Source organism: Hyperolius riggenbachi, chromosome 3, assembly GCF_040937935.1.
Source record: "Hyperolius riggenbachi isolate aHypRig1 chromosome 3, aHypRig1.pri, whole genome shotgun sequence".
NCBI classification, from domain to species: Eukaryota; Metazoa; Chordata; class Amphibia; order Anura; family Hyperoliidae; genus Hyperolius; species Hyperolius riggenbachi.
In genome coordinates this window covers 72,308,006-72,331,725 of record NC_090648.1, presented here as the reverse complement: position 1 = coordinate 72,331,725, position 23,720 = coordinate 72,308,006, and the positions used below count along the sequence as shown (strand labels likewise).

At 46.1% G+C, this 23,720-nt stretch overlaps 32 non-coding genes across 32 annotated transcripts; all 32 read left to right on the top strand.

Moving 5' to 3' along the window:
- Positions 1–82: 82 nt before the first annotated feature.
- LOC137564621 (U4 spliceosomal RNA) lies at positions 83–223 on the top strand. The gene has a single exon (XR_011030712.1). It is a non-coding gene; the product is annotated as a U4 spliceosomal RNA (small nuclear RNA).
- Positions 224–895: 672 nt separating this feature from the next.
- Positions 896–968, top strand: TRNAK-UUU (transfer RNA lysine (anticodon UUU)). The gene has a single exon. It is a non-coding gene; the product is annotated as a tRNA-Lys (tRNA).
- A 303-nt stretch (positions 969–1,271) lies between these two features.
- On the top strand, positions 1,272–1,344 carry TRNAK-UUU (transfer RNA lysine (anticodon UUU)). Its single transcript has one exon. It is a non-coding gene; the product is annotated as a tRNA-Lys (tRNA).
- Positions 1,345–2,348: 1,004 nt separating this feature from the next.
- Positions 2,349–2,489, top strand: LOC137564832 (U4 spliceosomal RNA). The gene has a single exon (XR_011030902.1). It is a non-coding gene; the product is annotated as a U4 spliceosomal RNA (small nuclear RNA).
- A 672-nt stretch (positions 2,490–3,161) lies between these two features.
- TRNAK-UUU (transfer RNA lysine (anticodon UUU)) lies at positions 3,162–3,234 on the top strand. Its single transcript has one exon. It is a non-coding gene; the product is annotated as a tRNA-Lys (tRNA).
- Positions 3,235–3,537: 303 nt separating this feature from the next.
- Positions 3,538–3,610, top strand: TRNAK-UUU (transfer RNA lysine (anticodon UUU)). Its single transcript has one exon. It is a non-coding gene; the product is annotated as a tRNA-Lys (tRNA).
- Positions 3,611–4,603: 993 nt separating this feature from the next.
- Positions 4,604–4,744, top strand: LOC137564787 (U4 spliceosomal RNA). Its single transcript, XR_011030859.1, has one exon. It is a non-coding gene; the product is annotated as a U4 spliceosomal RNA (small nuclear RNA).
- A 672-nt stretch (positions 4,745–5,416) lies between these two features.
- On the top strand, positions 5,417–5,489 carry TRNAK-UUU (transfer RNA lysine (anticodon UUU)). The gene has a single exon. It is a non-coding gene; the product is annotated as a tRNA-Lys (tRNA).
- A 303-nt stretch (positions 5,490–5,792) lies between these two features.
- TRNAK-UUU (transfer RNA lysine (anticodon UUU)) lies at positions 5,793–5,865 on the top strand. The gene has a single exon. It is a non-coding gene; the product is annotated as a tRNA-Lys (tRNA).
- A 993-nt stretch (positions 5,866–6,858) lies between these two features.
- Positions 6,859–6,999, top strand: LOC137564812 (U4 spliceosomal RNA). The gene has a single exon (XR_011030883.1). It is a non-coding gene; the product is annotated as a U4 spliceosomal RNA (small nuclear RNA).
- A 672-nt stretch (positions 7,000–7,671) lies between these two features.
- Positions 7,672–7,744, top strand: TRNAK-UUU (transfer RNA lysine (anticodon UUU)). The gene has a single exon. It is a non-coding gene; the product is annotated as a tRNA-Lys (tRNA).
- A 303-nt stretch (positions 7,745–8,047) lies between these two features.
- On the top strand, positions 8,048–8,120 carry TRNAK-UUU (transfer RNA lysine (anticodon UUU)). Its single transcript has one exon. It is a non-coding gene; the product is annotated as a tRNA-Lys (tRNA).
- A 993-nt stretch (positions 8,121–9,113) lies between these two features.
- Positions 9,114–9,254, top strand: LOC137564742 (U4 spliceosomal RNA). The gene has a single exon (XR_011030818.1). It is a non-coding gene; the product is annotated as a U4 spliceosomal RNA (small nuclear RNA).
- A 672-nt stretch (positions 9,255–9,926) lies between these two features.
- Positions 9,927–9,999, top strand: TRNAK-UUU (transfer RNA lysine (anticodon UUU)). Its single transcript has one exon. It is a non-coding gene; the product is annotated as a tRNA-Lys (tRNA).
- Positions 10,000–10,302: 303 nt separating this feature from the next.
- Positions 10,303–10,375, top strand: TRNAK-UUU (transfer RNA lysine (anticodon UUU)). The gene has a single exon. It is a non-coding gene; the product is annotated as a tRNA-Lys (tRNA).
- Positions 10,376–11,368: 993 nt separating this feature from the next.
- On the top strand, positions 11,369–11,509 carry LOC137564725 (U4 spliceosomal RNA). Its single transcript, XR_011030805.1, has one exon. It is a non-coding gene; the product is annotated as a U4 spliceosomal RNA (small nuclear RNA).
- A 672-nt stretch (positions 11,510–12,181) lies between these two features.
- Positions 12,182–12,254, top strand: TRNAK-UUU (transfer RNA lysine (anticodon UUU)). The gene has a single exon. It is a non-coding gene; the product is annotated as a tRNA-Lys (tRNA).
- Positions 12,255–12,557: 303 nt separating this feature from the next.
- On the top strand, positions 12,558–12,630 carry TRNAK-UUU (transfer RNA lysine (anticodon UUU)). Its single transcript has one exon. It is a non-coding gene; the product is annotated as a tRNA-Lys (tRNA).
- A 993-nt stretch (positions 12,631–13,623) lies between these two features.
- On the top strand, positions 13,624–13,764 carry LOC137564620 (U4 spliceosomal RNA). The gene has a single exon (XR_011030711.1). It is a non-coding gene; the product is annotated as a U4 spliceosomal RNA (small nuclear RNA).
- A 672-nt stretch (positions 13,765–14,436) lies between these two features.
- On the top strand, positions 14,437–14,509 carry TRNAK-UUU (transfer RNA lysine (anticodon UUU)). Its single transcript has one exon. It is a non-coding gene; the product is annotated as a tRNA-Lys (tRNA).
- A 303-nt stretch (positions 14,510–14,812) lies between these two features.
- Positions 14,813–14,885, top strand: TRNAK-UUU (transfer RNA lysine (anticodon UUU)). Its single transcript has one exon. It is a non-coding gene; the product is annotated as a tRNA-Lys (tRNA).
- Positions 14,886–15,878: 993 nt separating this feature from the next.
- On the top strand, positions 15,879–16,019 carry LOC137564656 (U4 spliceosomal RNA). The gene has a single exon (XR_011030744.1). It is a non-coding gene; the product is annotated as a U4 spliceosomal RNA (small nuclear RNA).
- Positions 16,020–16,691: 672 nt separating this feature from the next.
- TRNAK-UUU (transfer RNA lysine (anticodon UUU)) lies at positions 16,692–16,764 on the top strand. Its single transcript has one exon. It is a non-coding gene; the product is annotated as a tRNA-Lys (tRNA).
- A 303-nt stretch (positions 16,765–17,067) lies between these two features.
- On the top strand, positions 17,068–17,140 carry TRNAK-UUU (transfer RNA lysine (anticodon UUU)). The gene has a single exon. It is a non-coding gene; the product is annotated as a tRNA-Lys (tRNA).
- A 993-nt stretch (positions 17,141–18,133) lies between these two features.
- Positions 18,134–18,274, top strand: LOC137564741 (U4 spliceosomal RNA). Its single transcript, XR_011030817.1, has one exon. It is a non-coding gene; the product is annotated as a U4 spliceosomal RNA (small nuclear RNA).
- Positions 18,275–18,946: 672 nt separating this feature from the next.
- TRNAK-UUU (transfer RNA lysine (anticodon UUU)) lies at positions 18,947–19,019 on the top strand. Its single transcript has one exon. It is a non-coding gene; the product is annotated as a tRNA-Lys (tRNA).
- Positions 19,020–19,322: 303 nt separating this feature from the next.
- Positions 19,323–19,395, top strand: TRNAK-UUU (transfer RNA lysine (anticodon UUU)). Its single transcript has one exon. It is a non-coding gene; the product is annotated as a tRNA-Lys (tRNA).
- Positions 19,396–20,388: 993 nt separating this feature from the next.
- On the top strand, positions 20,389–20,529 carry LOC137564740 (U4 spliceosomal RNA). The gene has a single exon (XR_011030816.1). It is a non-coding gene; the product is annotated as a U4 spliceosomal RNA (small nuclear RNA).
- Positions 20,530–21,201: 672 nt separating this feature from the next.
- On the top strand, positions 21,202–21,274 carry TRNAK-UUU (transfer RNA lysine (anticodon UUU)). Its single transcript has one exon. It is a non-coding gene; the product is annotated as a tRNA-Lys (tRNA).
- A 303-nt stretch (positions 21,275–21,577) lies between these two features.
- TRNAK-UUU (transfer RNA lysine (anticodon UUU)) lies at positions 21,578–21,650 on the top strand. Its single transcript has one exon. It is a non-coding gene; the product is annotated as a tRNA-Lys (tRNA).
- Positions 21,651–22,643: 993 nt separating this feature from the next.
- Positions 22,644–22,784, top strand: LOC137564618 (U4 spliceosomal RNA). Its single transcript, XR_011030710.1, has one exon. It is a non-coding gene; the product is annotated as a U4 spliceosomal RNA (small nuclear RNA).
- Positions 22,785–23,456: 672 nt separating this feature from the next.
- On the top strand, positions 23,457–23,529 carry TRNAK-UUU (transfer RNA lysine (anticodon UUU)). The gene has a single exon. It is a non-coding gene; the product is annotated as a tRNA-Lys (tRNA).
- The last annotated feature ends 191 nt before the right edge of the window (positions 23,530–23,720 follow it).

Below are 23,720 nucleotides of genomic sequence, written 5' to 3'. Positions count from 1 at the left end.
ACACTGTAAACTGCGTTTGTCTCTCCTTAAGGTGATTCCTTTATCCAAGAAAGAGGGGATATTTGCTGGCATTAGCTTGGCTAACTTTGCGCAGTGGCAGTATCATAGCCAATGAGGTTCAACCGAGGCGTGATTATTGCTAATTGAAAACTTTTCCCAATACCCCGCCATGATGACTTGAAATATAGTCAGCATCGGCAATTTTTGACAGTCTCTTCGGAGACTGACTAAGGTGTTTACCAACAGAGAAAAGATTATCTTCAAGGTGCATGATGACTGAGCAGTGCTCGTGTGGTAGAACCGTGGCTGGCACAATAACAACATTTCGTAGCACCTGTTATCTCCAAATCAGTCTTGGCCACAAAATGCTCACTTGTCAGCGTTCTTTCATGAGGGTGAGGTCCAGTGTCTTACTCTCTGGCAAATTTATAAACACCAGCAGGATGACTAAAATGACAAAAGTCCACTTTTCATCTGCAGGTTGCTACTTTTCTAATGCCACATTCCTAAGAGAGAGAACAGTGTTGTTTCTCAGAGGTCTGGCCTGAAAAATTTGGAGGTCACAAGCTCCATTTATTTGCGCTAGATACGATCCCGTGGCCTCTCGCTAGCTCTTTCTGCAAGCGTTGTTGGGGTGCTCAGAAACAGAGCACCGCTGACATTTAGGTTTCGCCGGCCTATAGCTTCTTCTGGCTGGTGTACCATTGTTTTAAAAGTGTCAACAATCAGCCAAGGTGAAGAACCTGATGGTTGAAGGAAACAACAGCGCATTCTGCTGTTTCCCGGCTATCTAGGTGCTATAGACTGCTCATGACTTGCACTAGACCTTAACTTGCGCCCAGCCTGGAAATACTGTAGCTAAACTTTGAGCTGCTGGTGATCGCACCTTTTCAGAGCCTTGATAGCTCAGTCGGTAGAGCATCAGACTTTTAATCTGAGGGTCCAGGGTTCAAGTCCCTGTTCAGGCGATGCTCTCTGCCTTTCGTTATGCTTCGTGTCCTCTCCCTATCTTCCTCAACTGCAGCCTCTTGCGTGCTCCGCTTGCACCAGGCCAAAACACCGATGTCGGCCGCTTTCCATGCCTTCGCTGATTGGTGGCTACCTTTCTAATGCCACCTTCCAAATCAAGTACAGTTTTATTCTTTCAGAGATCTGACCTAGAAAATGTAGAGGTCACAGGCTATAGCCAGCTCAGGGCATGTACTAGACCTTCCGTCCATCCTGCTTGGAATAACTGACTTTTGAGCTGCTGGTGAAGCTCACCTTTTAGGGCCTGGATAGCTCAGTCGGTAGAGCATCAGACTTTTAATCTGAGGGTCCAGGGTTCAAGTTCCTGTTCAGGCGATGCCTTTCCTTTACCCCATGCTCATTGGCCATCACTTCCGCTACCTGAGTTCCCTCTGCAACTGCTGCCTCTTGCGTGCTTTGCTTGCAGTAAGCCATAACCGAAACATCAGCCGCTTTCTGTGCATCCCCCGAACTCTCACAGCCTCCCTGCGTCTTGAATCTATTTCTCTTCACCTTTTTCTGCTGTGATATTAAACATGGATTATTCCATGCATAAAAGAGGCATCAAACCGTCAACATTATGCTGGGAATACACCATAAGTTTTTTCAGCAGATAGATGGTTCCATAGATAATTTCCAACATGTCCGATCTTATTATCGATCCTTTTTCTCATCGATTTCTCATAGAAATGAATGGAAATTGATCAGAAAAGATAAGAATCGGAAAGTCGATCGGAAATAAGATCGGATAGTAATCGACTGAAAAATGTCGTCGTGTATTCCCAGCATTAGAGTAATTCGCCGGATCCCTTCTCCAGCCTGCACATCTACCCTCAAAGCAGCAATGGAAGGAGCTTCATGTTTACCATGAGCATCAGAAAATTAACAGCTCACATACCATCTCTCTCCTCCAGTAACCTGCAACCACCAAGACTTTGGCCAACTCCCAAGCACCTCTAGCCAGCGCAGCTTACCAGTACTTCCAGGCACAATAATCACAGGCCCAATTATCAGCACACATGGCAGTGACGTAGACTCATTACTCCATTTTTCAAATTGTATTTTTCATGTATTTTACAAGTGCGGGACTGGCCCAATTGGCACCCTTCTCCACAAAACACTATGCTGGCATCCCTGGCAGGCTTTGTTTTGCCCTCTTTGCCGCCTTTTCAAATGCTAAGACTCTTTAGCCGCTTATTAACAATGCTTGTTTAGTGGCTGTCTAATTAGCATATGGCATCCCATGATCCTCAGCGTAACACTGTAAACTGCGTTTGTCTCTCCTTAAGGTGATTCCTTTATCCAAGAAAGAGGGGATATTTGCTGGCATTGGCTTGGCTAACTTTGCGCAGTGGCAGTATCATAGACAATGAGGTTCAACCGAGGTGTGATTATTGCTAATTGAAAACTTTTCCCAATACCCCGCCATGATGACTTGAAATATAGTCAGCATCGGCAAGTTTTGACAGTCTCTTTGGAGACTGACTAAGGTGTTTACCAACAGAGAAAGGATTATCTTCAAGGTGCATGATGACTGAGCAGTGCTCGTGTGGTAGTACCGTGGCTGGCACAATAACAACATTTCGTAGCACCTCTTATCTCCAAATCAGTCTTGGCAACAAAATGCTCACTTGTCAGCGTTCTTTCATGAGGGTGAGGTCCAGTGTCTTACTCTCTGGCAAATTTATAAACACCAGCAGGATGACTAAAATGACAAAAGTCCACTTTTCATCTGCAGGTTGCTACTTTTCTAATGCCACATTCCTAAGAGAGAGAACAGTGTTGTTTCTCAGAGGTCTGGCCTGAAAAATTTGGAGGTCACAAGCTCCATTTATTTGCGCTAGATACGATCCCGTGGCCTCTCGCTAGCTCTTTCTGCAAGCGTTGTTGGGGTGCTCAGAAACAGAGCACCGCTGACATTTAGGTTTCGCCGGCCTATAGCTTCTTCTGGCTGGTGTACCATTGTTTTAAAAGTGTCAACAATCAGCCAAGGTGAAGAACCTGATGGTTGAAGGAAACAACAGCGCATTCTGCTGTTTCCCGGCTATCTAGGTGCTATAGACTGCTCATGACTTGCACTAGACCTTAACTTGCGCCCAGCCTTGCAATACTGTAGCTAAACTTTGAGCTGCTGGTGATAGCACCTTTTCAGAGCCTGGATAGCTCAGTCGGTAGCGCATCAGACTTTTAATCTGAGGGTCCAGGGTTCAAGTCCCTGTTCAGGCGATGCGCTCTGCCTTTGGTTATGCTTCGTGTCCTCTCCCTATCTTCCTCAACTGCAGCCTCTTGCGTGCTCCGCTTGCACCAGGCCAAAACACCGATGTCGGCCGCTTTCCATGCCTTCGCTGATTGGTGGCTACCTTTCTAATGCCACCTTCCAAATCAAGTACAGTTTTATTCTTTCAGAGATCTGACCTAGAAAATGTAGAGGTCGCAGGCTATAGCCAGCTCAGGGCATGTACTAGACCTTCCGTCCATCCTGCTTGGAATAACTGACTTTTGAGCTGCTGGTGAAGCCCACCTTCCAGGGCCTGGATAGCTCAGTCGGTAGAGCATCAGACTTTTAATCTGAGGGTCCAGGGTTCAAGTCCCTGTTCAGGCGATGCCTTTCCTTTACCCCATGCTCATTGGCCATCACTTCCGCTACCTGAGTTCCCTCTGCAACTGCTGCCTCTTGCGTGCTTTGCTTGCAGTAAGCCATAACCGAAACATCAGCTGCTTTCTGTGCATCCCCCGAACTCTCACAGCCTCCCTGCGTCTTGAATCTATTTCTCTTCAACTTTTTCTGCTGTGATATTAAACATGGATTATTCCATGCATAAAAGAGGCATCAAACCGTCAACATTATGCTGGGAATACACCATACGTTTTTTCAGCAGATAGATGGTTCCATAGATAATTTCCAACATGTCCGATCTTATTATCGATCCTTTTTCTCATAGAAATGAATGGAAATTGATCAGAAAAGATAAGAATCGGAAAGTCGATCGGAAATAAGATCGGATAGTAATCGACTGAAAAATGTCGTCGTGTATTCCCAGCATTAGAGTAATTCGCCGGATCCCTTCTCCAGCCTGCACATCTACCCTCAAAGCAGCAATGGAAGGAGCTTCATGTTTACCATGAGCATCAGAAAATTAACAGCTCACATACCATCTCTCTCCTCCAGTAACCTGCAACCACCAAGACTTTGGCCAACTCCCAAGCACCTCTAGCCAGCGCAGCTTACCAGTACTTCCAGGCACAATAATCACAGGCCCAATTATCAGCACACATGGCAGTGACGTAGACTCATTACTCCATTTTTCAAATTGTATTTTTCATGTATTTTACAAGTGCGGGACTGGCCCAATTGGCAGCCTGCTCCACAAAACACTATGCTGGCATCCCTGGCAGGCTTTGTTTTGCCCTCTTTGCCGCCTTTTCAAATGCTAAGACTCTTTAGCCGCTTATTAACAATGCTTGTTTAGTGGCTGTCTAATTAGCATATGGCATCCCATGATCCTCAGCGGAACACTGTAAACTGCGTTTGTCTCTCCTTAAGGTGATTCCTTTATCCAAGAAAGAGGGGATATTTGCTGGCATTAGCTTGGCTAACTTTGCGCAGTGGCAGTATCATAGCCAATGAGGTTCAACTGAGGCGTGATTATTGCTAATTGAAAACTTTTCCCAATACCCCGCCATGATGACTTGAAATATAGTCAGCATCGGCAAGTTTTGACAGTCTCTTCGGAGACTGATTAAGGTGTTTACCAACAGAGAAAGGATTATCTTCAAGGTGCATGATGACTGAGCAGTGCTCGTGTGGTAGTACCGTGGCTGGCACAATAACAACATTTCGTAGCACCTCTTATCTCCAAATCAGTCTTGGCAACAAAATGCTCACTTGTCAGCGTTCTTTCATGAGGGTGAGGTCCAGTGTCTTACTCTCTGGCAAATTTATAAACACCAGCAGGATGACTAAAATGACAAAAGTCCACTTTTCATCTGCAGGTTGCTACTTTTCTAATGCCACATTCCTAAGAGAGAGAACAGTGTTGTTTCTCAGAGGTCTGGCCTGAAAAATTTGGAGGTCACAAGCTCCATTTATTTGCGCTAGATACGATCCCGTGGCCTCTCGCTAGCTCTTTCTGCAAGCGTTGTTGGGGTGCTCAGAAACAGAGCACCGCTGACATTTAGGTTTCGCCGGCCTATAGCTTCTTCTGGCTGGTGTACCATTGTTTTAAAAGTGTCAACAATCAGCCAAGGTGAAGAACCTGATGGTTGAAGGAAACAACAGCGCATTCTGCTGTTTCCCGGCTATCTAGGTGCTATAGACTGCTCATGACTTGCACTAGACCTTAACTTGCGCCCAGCCTTGCAATACTGTAGCTAAACTTTGAGCTGCTGGTGATCGCACCTTTCCAGAGCCTGGATAGCTCAGTCGGTAGAGCATCAGACTTTTAATCTGAGGGTCCAGGGTTCAAGTCCCTGTTCAGGCGATGCGCTCTGCCTTTGGTTATGCTTCGTGTCCTCTCCCTATCTTCCTCAACTGCAGCCTCTTGCGTGCTCCGCTTGCACCAGGCCAAAACACCGATGTCGGCCGCTTTCCATGCCTTCGCTGATTGGTGGCTACCTTTCTAATGCCACCTTCCAAATCAAGTACAGTTTTATTCTTTCAGAGATCTGACCTAGAAAATGTAGAGGTCGCAGGCTATAGCCAGCTCAGGGCATGTACTAGACCTTCCGTCCATCCTGCTTGGAATAACTGACTTTTGAGCTGCTGGTGAAGCCCACCTTCCAGGGCCTGGATAGCTCAGTCGGTAGAGCATCAGACTTTTAATCTGAGGGTCCAGGGTTCAAGTCCCTGTTCAGGCGATGCCTTTCCTTTACCCCATGCTCATTGGCCATCACTTCCGCTACCTGAGTTCCCTCTGCAACTGCTGCCTCTTGCGTGCTTTGCTTGCAGTAAGCCATAACCGAAACATCAGCTGCTTTCTGTGCATCCCCCGAACTCTCACAGCCTCCCTGCGTCTTGAATCTATTTCTCTTCAACTTTTTCTGCTGTGATATTAAACATGGATTATTCCATGCATAAAAGAGGAATCAAACCGTCAACATTATGCTGGGAATACACCATACGTTTTTTCAGCAGATAGATGGTTCCATAGATAATTTCCAACATGTCCGATCTTATTATCGATCCTTTTTCTCATAGAAATGAATGGAAATTGATCAGAAAAGATATGAATCAGAAAGTCGATCGGAAATAAGATCGGATAGTAATCGACTGAAAAATGTCGTCGTGTATTCCCAGCATTAGAGTAATTCGCCGGATCCCTTCTCCAGCCTGCACATCTACCCTCAAAGCAGCAATGGAAGGAGCTTCATGTTTACCATGAGCATCAGAAAATTAACAGCTCACATACCATCTCTCTCCTCCAGTAACCTGCAACCACCAAGACTTTGGCCAACTCCCAAGCACCTCTAGCCAGCGCAGCTTACCAGTACTTCCAGGCACAATAATCACAGGCCCAATTATCAGCACACATGGCAGTGACGTAGACTCATTACTCCATTTTTCAAATTGTATTTTTCATGTATTTTACAAGTGCGGGACTGGCCCAATTGGCACCCTTCTCCACAAAACACTATGCTGGCATCCCTGGCAGGCTTTGTTTTGCCCTCTTTGCCGCCTTTTCAAATGCTAAGACTCTTTAGCCGCTTATTAACAATGCTTGTTTAGTGGCTGTCTAATTAGCATATGGCATCCCATGATCCTCAGCGGAACACTGTAAACTGCGTTTGTCTCTCCTTAAGGTGATTCCTTTATCCAAGAAAGAGGGGATATTTGCTGGCATTAGCTTGGCTAACTTTGCGCAGTGGCAGTATCATAACCAATGAGGTTCAACCGAGGCGTGATTATTGCTAATTGAAAACTTTTCCCAATACCCCGCCATGATGACTTGAAATATAGTCAGCATCGGCAAGTTTTGACAGTCTCTTCGGAGACTGACTAAGGTGTTTACCAACAGAGAAAGGATTATCTTCAAGGTGCATGATGACTGAGCAGTGCTCGTGTGGTAGTACCGTGGCTGGCACAATAACAACATTTCGTAGCACCTCTTATCTCCAAATCAGTCTTGGCAACAAACTGCTCACTTGTCAGCGTTCTTTCATGAGGGTGAGGTCCAGTGTCTTACTCTCTGGCAAATTTATAAACACCAGCAGGATGACTAAAATGACAAAAGTCCACTTTTCATCTGCAGGTTGCTACTTTTCTAATGCCACATTCCTAAGAGAGAGAACAGTGTTGTTTCTCAGAGGTCTGGCCTGAAAAATTTGGAGGTCACAAGCTCCATTTATTTGCGCTAGATACGATCCCGTGGCCTCTCGCTAGCTCTTTCTGCAAGCGTTGTTGGGGTGCTCAGAAACAGAGCACCGCTGACATTTAGGTTTCGCCGGCCTATAGCTTCTTCTGGCTGGTGTACCATTGTTTTAAAAGTGTCAACAATCAGCCAAGGTGAAGAACCTGATGGTTGAAGGAAACAACAGCGCATTCTGCTGTTTCCCGGCTATCTAGGTGCTATAGACTGCTCATGACTTGCACTAGACCTTAACTTGCGCCCAGCCTTGCAATACTGTAGCTAAACTTTGAGCTGCTGGTGATCGCACCTTTTCAGAGCCTGGATAGCTCAGTCGGTAGAGCATCAGCCTTTTAATCTGAGGGTCCAGGGTTCAAGTCCCTGTTCAGGCGATGCTCTCTGCCTTTGGTTATGCTTCGTGTCCTCTCCCTATCTTCCTCAACTGCAGCCTCTTGCGTGCTCCGCTTGCACCAGGCCAAAACACTGATGTCGGCCGCTTTCCATGCCTTCGCTGATTGGTGGCTACCTTTCTAATGCCACCTTCCAAATCAAGTACAGTTTTATTCTTTCAGAGATCTGACCTAGAAAATGTAGAGGTCGCAGGCTATAGCCAGCTCAGGGCATGTACTAGACCTTCCGTCCATCCTGCTTGGAATAACTGACTTTTGAGCTGCTGGTGAAGCCCACCTTCCAGGGCCTGGATAGCTCAGTCGGTAGAGCATCAGACTTTTAATCTGAGGGTCCAGGGTTCAAGTCCCTGTTCAGGCGATGCCTTTCCTTTACCCCATGCTCATTGGCCATCACTTCCGCTACCTGAGTTCCCTCTGCAACTGCTGCCTCTTGCGTGCTTTGCTTGCAGTAAGCCATAACCGAAACATCAGCTGCTTTCTGTGCATCCCCCGAACTCTCACAGCCTCCCTGCGTCTTGAATCTATTTCTCTTCAACTTTTTCTGCTGTGATATTAAACATGGATTATTCCATGCATAAAAGAGGCATCAAACCGTCAACATTATGCTGGGAATACACCATACGTTTTTTCAGCAGATAGATGGTTCCATAGATAATTTCCAACATGTCCGATCTTATTATCGATCCTTTTTCTCATAGAAATGAATGGAAATTGATCAGAAAAGATAAGAATCGGAAAGTCGATCGGAAATAAGATCGGATAGTAATCGACTGAAAAATGTCGTCGTGTATTCCCAGCATTAGAGTAATTCGCCGGATCCCTTCTCCAGCCTGCACATCTACCCTCAAAGCAGCAATGGAAGGAGCTTCATGCTTACCATGAGCATCAGAAAATTAACAGCTCACGTACCATCTCTCTCCTCCAGTAACCTGCAACCACCAAGACTTTGGCCAACTCCCAAGCACCTCTAGCCAGCGCAGCTTACCAGTACTTCCAGGCACAATAATCACAGGCCCAATTATCAGCACACATGGCAGTGACGTAGACTCATTACTCCATTTTTCAAATTGTATTTTTCATGTATTTTACAAGTGCGGGACTGGCCCACTTGGCAGCCTGCTCCACAAAACACTATGCTGGCATCCCTGGCAGGCTTTGTTTTGCCCTCTTTGCCGCCTTTTCAAATGCTAAGACTCTTTAGCCGCTTATTAACAATGCTTGTTTAGTGGCTGTCTAATTAGCATATGGCATCCCATGATCCTCAGCGGAACACTGTAAACTGCGTTTGTCTCTCCTTAAGGTGATTCCTTTATCCAAGAAAGAGGGGATATTTGCTGGCATTAGTTTGGCTAACTTTGCGCAGTGGCAGTATCATAGCCAATGAGGTTCAACCGAGGCGTGATTATTGCTAATTGAAAACTTTTCCCAATACCCCGCCATGATGACTTGAAATATAGTCAGCATCGGCAAGTTTTGACAGTCTCTTCGGAGACTGACTAAGGTGTTTACCAACAGAGAAAGGATTATCTTCAAGGTGCATGATGACTGAGCAGTGCTCGTGTGGTAGAACCGTGGCTGGCACAATAACAACATTTCGTAGCACCTCTTATCTCCAAATCAGTCTTGGCCACAAAATGCTCACTTGTCAGCGTTCTTTCATGAGGGTGAGGTCCAGTGTCTTACTCTCTGGCAAATTTATAAACACCAGCAGGATGACTAAAATGACAAAAGTCCACTTTTCATCTGCAGGTTGCTACTTTTCTAATGCCACATTCCTAAGAGAGAGAACAGTGTTGTTTCTCAGAGGTCTGGCCTGAAAAATTTGGAGGTCACAAGCTCCATTTATTTGCGCTAGATACGATCCCGTGGCCTCTCGCTAGCTCTTTCTGCAAGCGTTGTTGGGGTGCTCAGAAACAGAGCACCGCTGACATTTAGGTTTCGCCGGCCTATAGCTTCTTCTGGCTGGTGTACCATTGTTTTAAAAGTGTCAACAATCAGCCAAGGTGAAGAACCTGATGGTTGAAGGAAACAACAGCGCATTCTGCTGTTTCCCGGCTATCTAGGTGCTATAGACTGCTCATGACTTGCACTAGACCTTAACTTGCGCCCAGCCTTGCAATACTGTAGCTAAACTTTGAGCTGCTGGTGATCGCACCTTTTCAGAGCCTGGATAGCTCAGTCGGTAGAGCATCAGACTTTTAATCTGAGGGTCCAGGGTTCAAGTCCCTGTTCAGGCGATGCTCTCTGCCTTTCGTTATGCTTCGTGTCCTCTCCCTATCTTCCTCAACTGCAGCCTCTTGCGTGCTCCGCTTGCACCAGGCCAAAACACCGATGTCGGCCGCTTTCCATGCCTTCGCTGATTGGTGGCTACCTTTCTAATGCCACCTTCCAAATCAAGTACAGTTTTATTCTTTCAGAGATCTGACCTAGAAAATGTAGAGGTCGCAGGCTATAGCCAGCTCAGGGCATGTACTAGACCTTCCGTCCATCCTGCTTGGAATAACTGACTTTTGAGCTGCTGGTGAAGCCCACCTTCCAGGGCCTGGATAGCTCAGTCGGTAGAGCATCAGACTTTTAATCTGAGGGTCCAGGGTTCAAGTCCCTGTTCAGGCGATGCCTTTCCTTTACCCCATGCTCATTGGCCATCACTTCCGCTACCTGAGTTCCCTCTGCAACTGCTGCCTCTTGCGTGCTTTGCTTGCAGTAAGCCATAACCGAAACATCAGCTGCTTTCTGTGCATCCCCCGAACTCTCACAGCCTCCCTGCGTCTTGAATCTATTTCTCTTCAACTTTTTCTGCTGTGATATTAAACATGGATTATTCCATGCATAAAAGAGGCATCAAACCGTCAACATTATGCTGGGAATACACCATACGTTTTTTCAGCAGATAGATGGTTCCATAGATAATTTCCAACATGTCCGATCTTATTATCGATCCTTTTTCTCATAGAAATGAATGGAAATTGATCAGAAAAGATAAGAATCGGAAAGTCGATCGGAAATAAGATCGGATAGTAATCGACTGAAAAATGTCGTCGTGTATTCCCAGCATTAGAGTAATTCGCCGGATCCCTTCTCCAGCCTGCACATCTACCCTCAAAGCAGCAATGGAAGGAGCTTCATGCTTACCATGAGCATCAGAAAATTAACAGCTCACGTACCATCTCTCTCCTCCAGTAACCTGCAACCACCAAGACTTTGGCCAACTCCCAAGCACCTCTAGCCAGCGCAGCTTACCAGTACTTCCAGGCACAATAATCACAGGCCCAATTATCAGCACACATGGCAGTGACGTAGACTCATTACTCCATTTTTCAAATTGTATTTTTCATGTATTTTACAAGTGCGGGACTGGCCCACTTGGCAGCCTGCTCCACAAAACACTATGCTGGCATCCCTGGCAGGCTTTGTTTTGCCCTCTTTGCCGCCTTTTCAAATGCTAAGACTCTTTAGCCGCTTATTAACAATGCTTGTTTAGTGGCTGTCTAATTAGCATATGGCATCCCATGATCCTCAGCGGAACACTGTAAACTGCGTTTGTCTCTCCTTAAGGTGATTCCTTTATCCAAGAAAGAGGGGATATTTGCTGGCATTAGCTTGGCTAACTTTGCGCAGTGGCAGTATCATAGCCAATAAGGTTCAACCGAGGCGTGATTATTGCTAATTGAAAACTTTTCCCAATACCCCGCCATGATGACTTGAAATATAGTCAGCATCGGCAATTTTTGACAGTCTCTTCGGAGACTGACTAAGGTGTTTACCAACAGAGAAAGGATTATCTTCAAGGTGCATGATGACTGAGCAGTGCTCGTGTGGTAGAACCGTGGCTGGCACAATAACAACATTTCGTAGCACCTCTTATCTCCAAATCAGTCTTGGCCACAAAATGCTCACTTGTCAGCGTTCTTTCATGAGGGTGAGGTCCAGTGTCTTACTCTCTGGCAAATTTATAAACACCAGCAGGATGACTAAAATGACAAAAGTCCACTTTTCATCTGCAGGTTGCTACTTTTCTAATGCCACATTCCTAAGAGAGAGAACAGTGTTGTTTCTCAGAGGTCTGGCCTGAAAAATTTGGAGGTCACAAGCTCCATTTATTTGCGCTAGATACGATCCCGTGGCCTCTCGCTAGCTCTTTCTGCAAGCGTTGTTGGGGTGCTCAGAAACAGAGCACCGCTGACATTTAGGTTTCGCCGGCCTATAGCTTCTTCTGGCTGGTGTACCATTGTTTTAAAAGTGTCAACAATCAGCCAAGGTGAAGAACCTGATGGTTGAAGGAAACAACAGCGCATTCTGCTGTTTCCCGGCTATCTAGGTGCTATAGACTGCTCATGACTTGCACTAGACCTTAACTTGCGCCCAGCCTGGAAATACTGTAGCTAAACTTTGAGCTGCTGGTGATCGCACCTTTTCAGAGCCTGGATAGCTCAGTCGGTAGAGCATCAGACTTTTAATCTGAGGGTCCAGGGTTCAAGTCCCTGTTCAGGCGATGCTCTCTGCCTTTCGTTATGCTTCGTGTCCTCTCCCTATCTTCCTCAACTGCAGCCTCTTGCGTGCTCCGCTTGCACCAGGCCAAAACACCGATGTCGGCCGCTTTCCATGCCTTCGCTGATTGGTGGCTACCTTTCTAATGCCACCTTCCAAATCAAGTACAGTTTTATTCTTTCAGAGATCTGACCTAGAAAATGTAGAGGTCGCAGGCTATAGCCAGCTCAGGGCATGTACTAGACCTTCCGTCCATCCTGCTTGGAATAACTGACTTTTGAGCTGCTGGTGAAGCCCACCTTCCAGGGCCTGGATAGCTCAGTTGGTAGAGCATCAGACTTTTAATCTGAGGGTCCAGGGTTCAAGTCCCTGTTCAGGCGATGCCTTTCCTTTACCCCATGCTCATTGGCCATCACTTCCGCTACCTGAGTTCCCTCTGCAACTGCTGCCTCTTGCGTGCTTTGCTTGCAGTAAGCCATAACCGAAACATCAGCTGCTTTCTGTGCATCCCCCGAACTCTCACAGCCTCCCTGCGTCTTGAATCTATTTCTCTTCAACTTTTTCTGCTGTGATATTAAACATGGATTATTCCATGCATAAAAGAGGCATCAAACCGTCAACATTATGCTGGGAATACACCATACGTTTTTTCAGCAGATAGATGGTTCCATAGATAATTTCCAACATGTCCGATCTTATTATCGATCCTTTTTCTCATAGAAATGAATGGAAATTGATCAGAAAAGATAAGAATCGGAAAGTCGATCGGAAATAAGATCGGATAGTAATCGACTGAAAAATGTCGTCGTGTATTCCCAGCATTAGAGTAATTCGCCGGATCCCTTCTCCAGCCTGCACATCTACCCTCAAAGCAGCAATGGAAGGAGCTTCATGTTTACCATGAGCATCAGAAAATTAACAGCTCACATACCATCTCTCTCCTCCAGTAACCTGCAACCACCAAGACTTTGGCCAACTCCCAAGCACCTCTAGCCAGCGCAGCTTACCAGTACTTCCAGGCACAATAATCACAGGCCCAATTATCAGCACACATGGCAGTGACGTAGACTCATTACTCCATTTTTCAAATTGTATTTTTCATGTATTTTACAAGTGCGGGACTGGCCCAATTGGCACCCTTCTCCACAAAACACTATGCTGGCATCCCTGGCAGGCTTTGTTTTGCCCTCTTTGCCGCCTTTTCAAATGCTAAGACTCTTTAGCCGCTTATTAACAATGCTTGTTTAGTGGCTGTCTAATTAGCATATGGCATCCCATGATCCTCAGCGGAACACTGTAAACTGCGTTTGTCTCTCCTTAAGGTGATTCCTTTATCCAAGAAAGAGGGGATATTTGCTGGCTTTAGCTTGGCTAACTTTGCGCAGTGGCAGTATCATAGCCAATGAGGTTCAACCGAGGCGTGATTATTGCTAATTGAAAACTTTTCCCAATACCCCGCCATGATGACTTGAAATATAGTCAGCATCGGCAATTTTTGACAGTCTCTTCGGAGACTGACTAAGGTGTTTACCAACAGAGAAAGGATTATCTTCAAGGTGCATGATGACTGAGCAGTGCTCGTGTGGTAGTACCGTGGCTGGCACAATAACAACATTTCGTAGCACCTCTTATCTCCAAATCAGTCTTGGCAACAAACTGCTCACTTGTCAGCGTTCTTTCATGAGGGTGAGGTCCAGTGTCTTACTCTCTGGCAAATTTATAAACACCAGCAGGATGACTAAAATGACAAAAGTCCACTTTTCATCTGCAGGTTGCTACTTTTCTAATGCCACATTCCTAAGAGAGAGAACAGTGTTGTTTCTCAGAGGTCTGGCCTGAAAAATTTGGAGGTCACAAGCTCCATTTATTTGCGCTAGATACGATCCCGTGGCCTCTCGCTAGCTCTTTCTGCAAGCGTTGTTGGGGTGCTCAGAAACAGAGCACCGCTGACATTTAGGTTTCGCCGGCCTATAGCTTCTTCTGGCTGGTGTACCATTGTTTTAAAAGTGTCAACAATCAGCCAAGGTGAAGAACCTGATGGTTGAAGGAAACAACAGCGCATTCTGCTGTTTCCCGGCTATCTAGGTGCTATAGACTGCTCATGACTTGCACTAGACCTTAACTTGCGCCCAGCCTTGCAATACTGTAGCTAAACTTTGAGCTGCTGGTGATCGCACCTTTTCAGAGCCTGGATAGCTCAGTCGGTAGAGCATCAGACTTTTAATCTGAGGGTCCAGGGTTCAAGTCCCTGTTCAGGCGATGCTCTCTGCCTTTGGTTATGCTTCGTGTCCTCTCCCTATCTTCCTCAACTGCAGCCTCTTGCGTGCTCCGCTTGCACCAGGCCAAAACACTGATGTCGGCCGCTTTCCATGCCTTCGCTGATTGGTGGCTACCTTTCTAATGCCACCTTCCAAATCAAGTACAGTTTTATTCTTTCAGAGATCTGACCTAGAAAATGTAGAGGTCGCAGGCTATAGCCAGCTCAGGGCATGTACTAGACCTTCCGTCCATCCTGCTTGGAATAACTGACTTTTGAGCTGCTGGTGAAGCCCACCTTCCAGGGCCTGGATAGCTCAGTCGGTAGAGCATCAGACTTTTAATCTGAGGGTCCAGGGTTCAAGTCCCTGTTCAGGCGATGCCTTTCCTTTACCCCATGCTCATTGGCCATCACTTCCGCTACCTGAGTTCCCTCTGCAACTGCTGCCTCTTGCGTGCTTTGCTTGCAGTAAGCCATAACCGAAACATCAGCTGCTTTCTGTGCATCCCCCAAACTCTCACAGCCTCCCTGCGTCTTGAATCTATTTCTCTTCAACTTTTTCTGCTGTGATATTAAACATGGATTATTCCATGCATAAAAGAGGCATCAAACCGTCAACATTATGCTGGGAATACACCATACGTTTTTTCAGCAGATAGATGGTTCCATAGATAATTTCCAACATGTCCGATCTTATTATCGATCCTTTTTCTCATAGAAATGAATGGAAATTGATCAGAAAAGATAAGAATCGGAAAGTCGATCGGAAATAAGATCGGATAGTAATCGACTGAAAAATGTCGTCGTGTATTCCCAGCATTAGAGTAATTCGCCGGATCCCTTCTCCAGCCTGCACATCTACCCTCAAAGCAGCAATGGAAGGAGCTTCATGTTTACCATGAGCATCAGAAAATTAACAGCTCACATACCATCTCTCTCCTCCAGTAACCTGCAACCACCAAGACTTTGGCCAACTCCCAAGCACCTCTAGCCAGCGCAGCTTACCAGTACTTCCAGGCACAATAATCACAGGCCCAATTATCAGCACACATGGCAGTGACGTAGACTCATTACTCCATTTTTCAAATTGTATTTTTCATGTATTTTACAAGTGCGGGACTGGCCCAATTGGCACCCTTCTCCACAAAACACTATGCTGGCATCCCTGGCAGGCTTTGTTTTGCCCTCTTTGCCGCCTTTTCAAATGCTAAGACTCTTTAGCCGCTTATTAACAATGCTTGTTTAGTGGCTGTCTAATTAGCATATGGCATCCCATGATCCTCAGCGGAACACTGTAAACTGCGTTTGTCTCTCCTTAAGGTGATTCCTTTATCCAAGAAAGAGGGGATATTTGCTGGCTTTAGCTTGGCTAACTTTGTGCAGTGGCAGTATCATAGCCAATGAGGTTCAACCGAGGCGTGATTATTGCTAATTGAAAACTTTTCCCAATACCCCGCCATGATGACTTGAAATATAGTCAGCATCGGCAATTTTTGACAGTCTCTTCGGAGACTGACTAAGGTGTTTACCAACAGAGAAAGGATTATCTTCAAGGTGCATGATGACTGAGCAGTGCTCGTGTGGTAGTACCGTGGCTGGCACAATAACAACATTTCGTAGCACCTCTTATCTCCAAATCAGTCTTGGCAACAAACTGCTCACTTGTCAGCGTTCTTTCATGAGGGTGAGGTCCAGTGTCTTACTCTCTGGCAAATTTATAAACACCAGCAGGATGACTAAAATGACAAAAGTCCACTTTTCATCTGCAGGTTGCTACTTTTCTAATGCCACATTCCTAAGAGAGAGAACAGTGTTGTTTCTCAGAGGTCTGGCCTGAAAAATTTGGAGGTCACAAGCTCCATTTATTTGCGCTAGATACGATCCCGTGGCCTCTCGCTAGCTCTTTCTGCAAGCGTTGTTGGGGTGCTCAGAAACAGAGCACCGCTGACATTTAGGTTTCGCCGGCCTATAGCTTCTTCTGGCTGGTGTACCATTGTTTTAAAAGTGTCAACAATCAGCCAAGGTGAAGAACCTGATGGTTGAAGGAAACAACAGCGCATTCTGCTGTTTCCCGGCTATCTAGGTGCTATAGACTGCTCATGACTTGCACTAGACCTTAACTTGCGCCCAGCCTTGCAATACTGTAGCTAAACTTTGAGCTGCTGGTGATCGCACCTTTTCAGAGCCTGGATAGCTCAGTCGGTAGAGCATCAGCCTTTTAATCTGAGGGTCCAGGGTTCAAGTCCCTGTTCAGGCGATGCTCTCTGCCTTTGGTTATGCTTCGTGTCCTCTCCCTATCTTCCTCAACTGCAGCCTCTTGCGTGCTCCGCTTGCACCAGGCCAAAACACTGATGTCGGCCGCTTTCCATGCCTTCGCTGATTGGTGGCTACCTTTCTAATGCCACCTTCCAAATCAAGTACAGTTTTATTCTTTCAGAGATCTGACCTAGAAAATGTAGAGGTCGCAGGCTATAGCCAGCTCAGGGCATGTACTAGACCTTCCGTCCATCCTGCTTGGAATAACTGACTTTTGAGCTGCTGGTGAAGCCCACCTTCCAGGGCCTGGATAGCTCAGTCGGTAGAGCATCAGACTTTTAATCTGAGGGTCCAGGGTTCAAGTCCCTGTTCAGGCGATGCCTTTCCTTTACCCCATGCTCATTGGCCATCACTTCCGCTACCTGAGTTCCCTCTGCAACTGCTGCCTCTTGCGTGCTTTGCTTGCAGTAAGCCATAACCGAAACATCAGCTGCTTTCTGTGCATCCCCCGAACTCTCACAGCCTCCCTGCGTCTTGAATCTATTTCTCTTCAACTTTTTCTGCTGTGATATTAAACATGGATTATTCCATGCATAAAAGAGGCATCAAACCGTCAACATTATGCTGGGAATACACCATACGTTTTTTCAGCAGATAGATGGTTCCATAGATAATTTCCAACATGTCCGATCTTATTATCGATCCTTTTTCTCATAGAAATGAATGGAAATTGATCAGAAAAGATAAGAATCGGAAAGTCGATCGGAAATAAGATCGGATAGTAATCGACTGAAAAATGTCGTCGTGTATTCCCAGCATTAGAGTAATTCGCCGGATCCCTTCTCCAGCCTGCACATCTACCCTCAAAGCAGCAATGGAAGGAGCTTCATGCTTACCATGAGCATCAGAAAATTAACAGCTCACGTACCATCTCTCTCCTCCAGTAACCTGCAACCACCAAGACTTTGGCCAACTCCCAAGCACCTCTAGCCAGCGCAGCTTACCAGTACTTCCAGGCACAATAATCACAGGCCCAATTATCAGCACACATGGCAGTGACGTAGACTCATTACTCCATTTTTCAAATTGTATTTTTCATGTATTTTACAAGTGCGGGACTGGCCCACTTGGCAGCCTGCTCCACAAAACACTATGCTGGCATCCCTGGCAGGCTTTGTTTTGCCCTCTTTGCCGCCTTTTCAAATGCTAAGACTCTTTAGCCGCTTATTAACAATGCTTGTTTAGTGGCTGTCTAATTAGCATATGGCATCCCATGATCCTCAGCGGAACACTGTAAACTGCGTTTGTCTCTCCTTAAGGTGATTCCTTTATCCAAGAAAGAGGGGATATTTGCTGGCATTAGCTTGGCTAACTTTGCGCAGTGGCAGTATCATAGCCAATGAGGTTCAACCGAGGCGTGATTATTGCTAATTGAAAACTTTTCCCAATACCCCGCCATGATGACTTGAAATATAGTCAGCATCGGCAAGTTTTGACAGTCTCTTCGGAGACTTACTAAGGTGTTTACCAACAGAGAAAGGATTATCTTCAAGGTGCATGATGACTGAGCAGTGCTCGTGTGGTAGAACCGTGGCTGGCACAATAACAACATTTCGTAGCACCTCTTATCTCCAAATCAGTCTTGGCCACAAAATGCTCACTTGTCAGCGTTCTTTCATGAGGGTGAGGTCCAGTGTCTTACTCTCTGGCAAATTTATAAACACCAGCAGGATGACTAAAATGACAAAAGTCCACTTTTCATCTGCAGGTTGCTACTTTTCTAATGCCACATTCCTAAGAGAGAGAACAGTGTTGTTTCTCAGAGGTCTGGCCTGAAAAATTTAGAGGTCACAAGCTCCATTTATTTGCGCTAGATACGATCCCGTGGCCTCTCGCTAGCTCTTTCTGCAAGCGTTGTTGGGGTGCTCAGAAACAGAGCACCGCTGACATTTAGGTTTCGCCGGCCTATAGCTTCTTCTGGCTGGTGTACCATTGTTTTAAAAGTGTCAACAATCATCCAAGGTGAAGAACCTGATGGTTGAAGGAAACAACAGCGCATTCTGCTGTTTCCCGGCTATCTAGGTGCTATAGACTGCTCATGACTTGCACTAGACCTTAACTTGCGCCCAGCCTGGAAATACTGTAGCTAAACTTTGAGCTGCTGGTGATCGCGCCTTTTCAGAGCCTGGATAGCTCAGTCGGTAGAGCATCAGACTTTTGATCTGAGGGTCCAGGGTTCAAGTCCCTGTTCAGGCGATGCTCTCTGCCTTTCGTTATGCTTCGTGTCCTCTCCCTATCTTCCTCAACTGCAGCCTCTTGCGTGCTCCGCTTGCACCAGGCCAAAACACCGATGTCGGCCGCTTTCCATGCCTTCGCTGATTGGTGGCTACCTTTCTAATGCCACCTTCCAAATCAAGTACAGTTTTATTCTTTCAGAGATCTGACCTAGAAAATGTAGAGGTCGCAGGCTATAGCCAGCTCAGGGCATGTACTAGACCTTCCGTCCATCCTGCTTGGAATAACTGACTTTTGAGCTGCTGGTGAAGCCCACCTTCCAGGGCCTGGATAGCTCAGTCGGTAGAGCATCAGACTTTTAATCTGAGGGTCCAGGGTTCAAGTCCCTGTTCAGGCGATGCCTTTCCTTTACCCCATGCTCATTGGCCATCACTTCCGCTACCTGAGTTCCCTCTGCAACTGCTGCCTCTTGCGTGCTTTGCTTGCAGTAAGCCATAACCGAAACATCAGCTGCTTTCTGTGCATCCCCCGAACTCTCACAGCCTCCCTGCGTCTTGAATCTATTTCTCTTCAACTTTTTCTGCTGTGATATTAAACATGGATTATTCCATGCATAAAAGAGGCATCAAACCGTCAACATTATGCTGGGAATACACCATACGTTTTTTCAGCAGATAGATGGTTCCATAGATAATTTCCAACATGTCCGATCTTATTATCGATCCTTTTTCTCATAGAAATGAATGGAAATTGATCAGAAAAGATAAGAATCGGAAAGTCGATCGGAAATAAGATCGGATAGTAATCGACTGAAAAATGTCGTCGTGTATTCCCAGCATTAGAGTAATTCGCCGGATCCCTTCTCCAGCCTGCACATCTACCCTCAAAGCAGCAATGGAAGGAGCTTCATGCTTACCATGAGCATCAGAAAATTAACAGCTCACGTACCATCTCTCTCCTCCAGTAACCTGCAACCACCAAGACTTTGGCCAACTCCCAAGCACCTCTAGCCAGCGCAGCTTACCAGTACTTCCAGGCACAATAATCACAGGCCCAATTATCAGCACACATGGCAGTGACGTAGACTCATTACTCCATTTTTCAAATTGTATTTTTCATGTATTTTACAAGTGCGGGACTGGCCCACTTGGCAGCCTGCTCCACAAAACACTATGCTGGCATCCCTGGCAGGCTTTGTTTTGCCCTCTTTGCCGCCTTTTCAAATGCTAAGACTCTTTAGCCGCTTATTAACAATGCTTGTTTAGTGGCTGTCTAATTAGCATATGGCATCCCATGATCCTCAGCGGAACACTGTAAACTGCGTTTGTCTCTCCTTAAGGTGATTCCTTTATCCAAGAAAGAGGGGATATTTGCTGGCATTAGCTTGGCTAACTTTGCGCAGTGGCAGTATCATAGCCAATGAGGTTCAACCGAGGCGTGATTATTGCTAATTGAAAACTTTTCCCAATACCCCGCCATGATGACTTGAAATATAGTCAGCATCGGCAAGTTTTGACAGTCTCTTCGGAGACTTACTAAGGTGTTTACCAACAGAGAAAGGATTATCTTCAAGGTGCATGATGACTGAGCAGTGCTCGTGTGGTAGAACCGTGGCTGGCACAATAACAACATTTCGTAGCACCTCTTATCTCCAAATCAGTCTTGGCCACAAAATGCTCACTTGTCAGCGTTCTTTCATGAGGGTGAGGTCCAGTGTCTTACTCTCTGGCAAATTTATAAACACCAGCAGGATGACTAAAATGACAAAAGTCCACTTTTCATCTGCAGGTTGCTACTTTTCTAATGCCACATTCCTAAGAGAGAGAACAGTGTTGTTTCTCAGAGGTCTGGCCTGAAAAATTTGGAGGTCACAAGCTCCATTTATTTGCGCTAGATACGATCCCGTGGCCTCTCGCTAGCTCTTTCTGCAAGCGTTGTTGGGGTGCTCAGAAACAGAGCACCGCTGACATTTAGGTTTCGCCGGCCTATAGCTTCTTCTGGCTGGTGTACCATTGTTTTAAAAGTGTCAACAATCAGCCAAGGTGAAGAACCTGATGGTTGAAGGAAACAACAGCGCATTCTGCTGTTTCCCGGCTATCTAGGTGCTATAGACTGCTCATGACTTGCACTAGACCTTAACTTGCGCCCAGCCTTGCAATACTGTAGCTAAACTTTGAGCTGCTGGTAATCGCACCTTTTCAGAGCCTGGATAGCTCAGTCAGTAGAGCATCAGCCTTTTAATCTGAGGGTCCAGGGTTCAAGTCCCTGTTCAGGCGATGCTCTCTGCCTTTGGTTATGCTTCGTGTCCTCTCCCTATCTTCCTCAACTGCAGCCTCTTGCGTGCTCCGCTTGCACCAGGCCAAAACACTGATGTCGGCCGCTTTCCATGCCTTCGCTGATTGGTGGCTACCTTTCTAATGCCACCTTCCAAATCAAGTACAGTTTTATTCTTTCAGAGATCTGACCTAGAAAATGTAGAGGTCGCAGGCTATAGCCAGCTCAGGGCATGTACTAGACCTTCCGTCCATCCTGCTTGGAATAACTGACTTTTGAGCTGCTGGTGAAGCCCACCTTCCAGGGCCTGGATAGCTCAGTCGGTAGAGCATCAGACTTTTAATCTGAGGGTCCAGGGTTCAAGTCCCTGTTCAGGCGATGCCTTTCCTTTACCCCATGCTCATTGGCCATCACTTCCGCTACCTGAGTTCCCTCTGCAACTGCTGCCTCTTGCGTGCTTTGCTTGCAGTAAGCCATAACCGAAACATCAGCTGCTTTCTGTGCATCCCCCGAACTCTCACAGCCTCCCTGCGTCTTGAATCTATTTCTCTTCAACTTTTTCTGCTGTGATATTAAACATGGATTATTCCATGCATAAAAGAGGCATCAAACCGTCAACATTATGCTGGGAATACACCATACGTTTTTTCAGCAGATAGATGGTTCCATAGATAATTTCCAACATGTCCGATCTTATTATCGATCCTTTTTCTCATAGAAATGAATGGAAATTGATCAGAAAAGATAAGAATCGGAAAGTCGATCGGAAATAAGATCGGATAGTAATCGACTGAAAAATGTCGTCGTGTATTCCCAGCATTAGAGTAATTCGCCGGATCCCTTCTCCAGCCTGCACATCTACCCTCAAAGCAGCAATGGAAGGAGCTTCATGTTTACCATGAGCATCAGAAAATTAACAGCTCACATACCATCTCTCTCCTCCAGTAACCTGCAACCACCAAGACTTTGGCCAACTCCCAAGCACCTCTAGCCAGCGCAGCTTACCAGTACTTCCAGGCACAATAATCACAGGCCCAATTATCAGCACACATGGCAGTGACGTAGACTCATTACTCCATTTTTCAAATTGTATTTTTCATGTATTTTACAAGTGCGGGACTGGCCCAATTGGCACCCTTCTCCACAAAACACTATGCTGGCATCCCTGGCAGGCTTTGTTTTGCCCTCTTTGCCGCCTTTTCAAATGCTAAGACTCTTTAGCCGCTTATTAACAATGCTTGTTTAGTGGCTGTCTAATTAGCATATGGCATCCCATGATCCTCAGCGGAACACTGTAAACTGCGTTTGTCTCTCCTTAAGGTGATTCCTTTATCCAAGAAAGAGGGGATATTTGCTGGCTTTAGCTTGGCTAACTTTGCGCAGTGGCAGTATCATAGCCAATGAGGTTCAACCGAGGCGTGATTATTGCTAATTGAAAACTTTTCCCAATACCCCGCCATGATGACTTGAAATATAGTCAGCATCGGCAATTTTTGACAGTCTCTTCGGAGACTGACTAAGGTGTTTACCAACAGAGAAAGGATTATCTTCAAGGTGCATGATGACTGAGCAGTGCTCGTGTGGTAGTACCGTGGCTGGCACAATAACAACATTTCGTAGCACCTCTTATCTCCAAATCAGTCTTGGCAACAAACTGCTCACTTGTCAGCGTTCTTTCATGAGGGTGAGGTCCAGTGTCTTACTCTCTGGCAAATTTATAAACACCAGCAGGATGACTAAAATGACAAAAGTCCACTTTTCATCTGCAGGTTGCTACTTTTCTAATGCCACATTCCTAAGAGAGAGAACAGTGTTGTTTCTCAGAGGTCTGGCCTGAAAAATTTGGAGGTCACAAGCTCCATTTATTTGCGCTAGATACGATCCCGTGGCCTCTCGCTAGCTCTTTCTGCAAGCGTTGTTGGGGTGCTCAGAAACAGAGCACCGCTGACATTTAGGTTTCGCCGGCCTATAGCTTCTTCTGGCTGGTGTACCATTGTTTTAAAAGTGTCAACAATCAGCCAAGGTGAAGAACCTGATGGTTGAAGGAAACAACAGCGCATTCTGCTGTTTCCCGGCTATCTAGGTGCTATAGACTGCTCATGACTTGCACTAGACCTTAACTTGCGCCCAGCCTTGCAATACTGTAGCTAAACTTTGAGCTGCTGGTGATCGCACCTTTTCAGAGCCTGGATAGCTCAGTCGGTAGAGCATCAGACTTTTAATCTGAGGGTCCAGGGTTCAAGTCCCTGTTCAGGCGATGCTCTCTGCCTTTGGTTATGCTTCGTGTCCTCTCCCTATCTTCCTCAACTGCAGCCTCTTGCGTGCTCCGCTTGCACCAGGCCAAAACACTGATGTCGGCCGCTTTCCATGCCTTCGCTGATTGGTGGCTACCTTTCTAATGCCACCTTCCAAATCAAGTACAGTTTTATTCTTTCAGAGATCTGACCT